The sequence below is a fragment of the Lycium ferocissimum genome, chromosome 10 (assembly GCF_029784015.1).
Source record: "Lycium ferocissimum isolate CSIRO_LF1 chromosome 10, AGI_CSIRO_Lferr_CH_V1, whole genome shotgun sequence".
Lineage (NCBI taxonomy): Eukaryota > Viridiplantae > Streptophyta > Magnoliopsida > Solanales > Solanaceae > Lycium > Lycium ferocissimum.
Window position 1 is genome coordinate 58,497,854 of NC_081351.1, and position 6,499 is coordinate 58,504,352.

The following is a 6,499-nucleotide window of genomic DNA, read 5'->3' on the forward strand; positions in this document are numbered from 1 at the left end:
AATCTTTGGTCAAAGTATGAAAAAAAGGTGAAAATTCAAACTTTAAAATCACGTAAGTGTTAGGAAAATGAAAATAACACCTTTTGCGCACTAAATTAGTGTGCAAAAGGTACTTTGGTAATTTTATTTTTCATTTTTTATTTTTTATGGGTTATTTTGGTACACAAACCCATTTTTTTGGGTCATTTAAGTTGTGGACTCCGAAAATGAGTGCTATTTACTATTTAAGCCGATCATAATTAAGAGCCTCTTATGCAATCAATTTAATTGTTTAACTAGTGAATGTATCCGCGCTTCGTGCAATCATATATAAAAAATAAATCAAAATATTATTTATAAAGTGAATCAAATTTTAACAAATACAGTGGACTATTAAATGAAGGGAGGAAAAGTACTTCTCTATTTTCCCTTAATATAAATTGATCAATATCAAATAAGCAGCCTAAAAGATAAGTGAGATACAATTTGAAAAGTCATGACACAAAGATTGGCGACATAACTCCCCAATTTCGAAGGGTCAATTGATCATTCAATAATACCAAGTATATCATGTTAGTCACAATTTAAACAACTATATTAAGGAAATATTCTTATATGATATATGATAATAAGAAAATAACAGGAGGACAGAAAAATAAAGAGATAGGAATTGTTCAACATTTAATAGATGAGAAGAACACAGTCCATCCCTAACAAAGAGGAAATAACTATATTTATATGCCAACTTGCCAAGAGTCATATTTTAAAAGTGTCTACAAATTTGAAAAGTAAAGTTACGAAAACAAAGTAAAATGAGAAGCAAAGCTCATTTTGTGTAATATACATGTAATTTTGTGGAATATTGTAGATTATTGAAGATAGAAAACCGTTTTTAATTTATATATTTCTTCGTTTCATTATTTACTTAAACTTATAAAGTTACCCAATAATGTTTGTAATTTGAAAAATACAAGAAAATGAACGAAATTAAACGGGTAATATGATAGCTGAAATTGATCGCAAGAGATATCACAATTAACCCAATGAAATAGGAGGAACATAATGCCCAAAATGCAAAAAGAGCTACTATACGTAAATTATGTTTAATTTAAATTGCCAAGTATAGTTAGGTACTTTAGCTAATTATTATTTAAAGAACGTGAAGGCGACATTTAAGTAATCAAAATGTTAAAGTAATTTTGGTCACGTCACTGATAATAAAGAACAATTTTTAACTTTTTCATATTTTTTTCACTTACTTTTCTGCTTCATTTGACTCCTATAATTCTATAAACCCAAAATTGTATCACATAACAAAAAATGTGAGAGTAATTTAGGTTATTGATACTGAAAGAACGGTCTTAACTTACCATCTTCCCCTCCCCACCCCACTATAAACTAAAAAATAATTATTCTGACATAATAAGCAAAGGTGAAATTCATGAATTTAAGAGTACCTCCAAGATGAAATTGAATTGTATAGGATAAATAAGATAACTATGTGTAGGTAATTAAACATTGAATATAGAAGATGAGAGTATCTTGATCAATCAATCTATTGCTTCCCTTTCAGTATCTACTTGATGATTTTTAGAATTGATCATGAATGTTATAAGGATGGTATTGACACTTGACATGAACCCACGACTTTCAATGTCTAAAAAATGTTTCATGCTATGAAAATATACAAAATTTAGGTGAAAATCTTTCTACATGAACAATTTATTGTTTCATTTGTTTGAAGAAACCAAAACAAATAAAAGAAGAAAAAGAATCCAAATTCATAAGCAAAATCCAAACTCCACCTCCGTTTCCCTATCTTCCTTTCGTCGGACTTCAATTCTTGCTGGAAATTCGCCCGGCCTTTCTCTCCCAAAAGTAGCAAGCATTTTTACTCAAATCGTGGTTGGTTTTAAAATAAAAAGTATCTAGAAAGAACTCTATATTTGTTATTGCAATTCATCTCGCTTCTAATTCTTTGTAGAGTCGAAGATTTTGGAGGGATAAAGATCTCTAACTGTTACAAGAAGAAATGAGAAGGGTGAAAAAGCAAAAAATTCATTGACGGGAGGTGGCAAGTAGGAAGAGTATATGAAGGGGTTATTAAAAGAATTAAGGAGGGAGCTAAGCCTGTTAACCGGTTTGGACCAGTAACCGGTTATTAAACCGGCCGGTTTCCGGTCTAAAAATCGGAATCGGCCACCGGTTCCGGTTAACCGGTTCCAAACATGGAAAATCGGAACCGGCCGGTCCAAACATTAAAAAATAAAACTTTTTTTTTTGTATAGTATATATATATATTATAGTATTTATTAGTATATTCTAGGTATATTTATATATGTTATATAAGTTGATAAGTAAAGTTTATAAACAGCATATATGTATGTGTATATATATATATATATATATATATATATATATATATATATATTAAGTTATATGCTTATGTTATACTACACATACCTAAAATATACTTATAATATCAATATACTTAAGTTATAAAATAGAAATTTACAAACTTAGAAAAAACTTAACATTTAAATAACTTAACTAACAGAAAAAACTTAACTTATATGTATTATAACTTAAATAAATATATATGTTTAAGTTATATGTATACTATATATAGTTATAACTTATATATATATATATATATATACATGTTTAAGTTATATGTATACTATATATAGTTATAACTTATATATATATATATATATATATATATATATATATATATATATATATATATATATATATATATATATATATGTTTAAGCTATATGTATACTATATATACTTATATATGTTTAAGTTATATGTATTATAACTTAAGTTTTTTCTAAGTTTAAGTTCTTAATTTATGGAGATATCTTTTTCCTTATAATATTTCAGTGTGTTCTTTTTGAAGAATTTTAAAAACTATGCTAATCACGTGCTTAAATCTAATAGTGTGACAAACAGTGTAGTTTTTCTCTCTCTTAAATCCCTAGGTAATTAGCACTTTTCTAGTAGTGTAAAGAAAATAAGTTAAAATATAAAATATAAAATTAAATTATCACTAAATATGTCAAGATAACATTTTTTTTTTTTTGATTGACTAAAATGAAAAGAACAAATAAATTACGAAGAATGGTGTATAAATATAACATGTTTTCTACACAGAGGGACCACAAACCCAAATTGCAACTATACTAGTTAATTAATTTTGTGGTTTATATTACATATTCCGGCTTATGAACACCTTACTTATGGTCAAACATAAATTAGTCCTCGATTTCATAAAAGACTATGTAATTCCAAAAATTTTATTTTTAATTAAAAAATCGAACGAATCATTCACTTATTATTTCATAAATTTTTTGAATTCCGTTTCATATAAAAAGGCTTTACTATTAATCACATGATACCAAGCCAAGATCAAAGCTTAGTGATAAAAATGCCCGTTGAAGAAAGAAGACAATGTGAATATATCAGACATCACAAATGAACAAAAGCAAAAGTGTGAAAAAAAAAAAGAAGCAAAAAATGAAATAAAAATTCCATTAGTGTACTTAATTATGAATAAACAAAAGGTTCACATGCACAGCATCCAAGAAAAGTTTCACAGATTCTCCTCTCTTTTCCAGCTTAAATTAAATGCAGGTGTCTTCATTCTCCATCCAATTCTTGGTGGTGACAATAGTAAGAGGGTTCCCATTAATGTTTCACTGTAAATTTACAACTAATAAAGTTGCTATCAGTGCTCATATTTAGACTTTAGTGCCTTTACAGTACTGCAAAAGGGTTGCTTCCTTTGTCAAATTCACTTCTTACAGTACTACTTGGAAAAAAGTAACAGCCTTTAAGCTTGGGAATTGTCAATGGAACAAATGGGTAGTTTTTTTAGTGAAAAAAGAGTAGGCCTTTTGTGATTTCTGTATTGGGTTGAGCTTCAAATGTAAAAACATTTCAGCTTTAAGTTGTTCTTGGTAGTGCTATTTTTGGGTGCATTTGTGGCTTGTGATATTACAGATTCAGATGGTGCTGTGTATATTGTTACTCTTAAAAAAGCTCCTGTTTCTCATTTGTATAGTGAGGAACTTAGAGTGAAGGGTCAGCATCATCATCATCACTCCAAGAATCATGGTTCAGGCATTTTATTGTATGTTTCCAGTTCTCCCAGCTTTGATTTTTCCTTATTAAAAATATGTTGTTAGTTTGGTATGGTTGAGTTTTTGTTTACAGATTAGCTTCCCTTATGTATGCTAAACACGAGTTTCACCTAAGTAATGCTAGGCAAATATCATATAAGAATGAAAAGGATTTTATTGCGCGAAGGATTCACTTAAGTCTTTCTTTTGTTTCGTTTTAAACTGTCGTGATCCTTGTAGTGGGGCGAAGTCATACTACTGTTTGCATATGCTTTTCCCCTCGATATTATTTAATTGGATTTTGTCTTTTTTTCCCCGTCGAACCTCTACATTACTGATGGACAATAGTAGACATTATCTTGAAGGTAGTACTGGAATATTATTTCAAATATATAAATTTTAATGTTAAATATCGAGTTAATTCAATCCAATAGCTTTCAAGCTCAGCCGAATAGATTCTCGAAAGGTGAAAAGTGTCGCATATAATTGGGACTCCTTACTTATGCATCGAACTGTTTTGGTTTTTGAATTTTCAAAAATGAGTCCTTTTAGTTGGTGTGTAGTGTTCCATTGGGCACTTTATATTGGTACACTTTGCTACTCTTGCTGCCTTCAATTGCTTGGACGTTGAAATTTTGACTAATCTATCTTCATTGAAATGTCTTTTTTTGTGTGATTGATTTACGAAGGGGATTGCTTATACTTTCTTTTGAATATTTTACATTTGTAAGGTATAAATACGATATAATTGAGACATATGTTAAACAGCCGAAGACATCATTCTCTATTATATGAGTATACGAAAGTCAAAGTCAAACAAACTATGATTACCGATTTGCCTTACCGCAAAATACCGGAACTGAACTTAATAATACCGAATCATACCGAATTAATTTGGTATGGTAGTGGTATAATATTTTTAAAAATCGAAAAACAGAATTGTCGTACCGAAGTTTCAAATACCGTAGCATACCATACCATGCCCAGCCCTAATTAAACCTTTTGAGATAGTCCAGGGACATTTTCAACCCTTTTAAAGCGCATAAAGTGACACGGACACTCATGTTATTCGCCGTAAAGAACAAAACAGGAAAAAAAAATGAAGTGCAAAGAAACAAAATAAAAGAGAGTGAGGTAAATTCCTATTTTATAACTTAAGTATATTTATATTATAAGTATATTCTTAGTATATTTTAGTTATTTTTCAAGTATATAACTTTCTAGTTTTTAATTTAAGTAGATGTATATTATAAGTATATTCTTAGTATATCTTAGGTATATTCCTAAATTAATATAAGTAAAAATATGAACACAAGTAAATAGAAGAAAGCTCAATGAGCCATATATTTTATTTATTCATGGATAACATTTATTTGCAAGTTGTAGTTTTTTTTAACTTACAAATAATACATGAGTTGCAAAGAAATAGTAGAATAATAAAATCAAAAAGTGTCAATAATTTGGCTAATATCCGTCATATCATATTCGGTCATGGAGATATCTTCAAAGTCTTCCATTTGGTCCATTCCACTTGCTATCAAATCTTCAATCTCTTCCTCTTCGCCTTGCACCGCTTCTAAGTTTTGGTTGCGTCGCTCCGATCTAATCCAATTGCGAATGCACACTAGTACTTGCAAGCTAAATTCGAATAATGAGTGTCTATAGTCTCCAATTTGTTGTCTTCCTTAGCTAAATGCACTCTCCGAAGCCACGGTTGATATTTGAACCGTAAGGATATCTCGAGCCATTTTTGAAAGTACCGGATGACTCGCCTTGTATCTCTTCCACCATGCTAAGACGTCCAAATCATCTAGTTCCTTGATATCCACATTTGGCTGCATCAAATAAAGGTGATATTCATCAAAGTTTGCATTATTAAAAGGAGCTGGTTGTGAATATAAAACTTTTAAATTTGACAACCTTTAAGCCCTTTTTGCTACTTTGAGAAGTAGTAGGGTGTCGAGCAACGAGTTTAGCACTTTCTTCCAAATTAGAATAATGACTAAAAACTTTTCCAAACTCAGCATCAATAGCGAGCTTGGCTTTATTTAAAGATGGTTCAACTTCCTCGTCAATTTCTAAATAGTTATAAATTTGATCAACCAATGCTCTAGTATAAGACATTTTAAAACAAGGATTTAAAAGAGAACCCAATATAAAAAAAAGTCGGGATGGGAAAAAAAATAATTCTTAAATTTTGTTGTCATATTAAAAAGGGATAAGGCACCGTTACCCCCCTGAACTATACCCGAATTTGATCTATTACCCCCTAAACTTATTTAAAAGCGAATAATTACCCCTAAACGCCGACGCCCACTATATGGGAGAGTGACACTCTCCTTGCCACATGTGTATTTATTTGTTTTCTTTTTTTTTTTTAATTTTTTCAA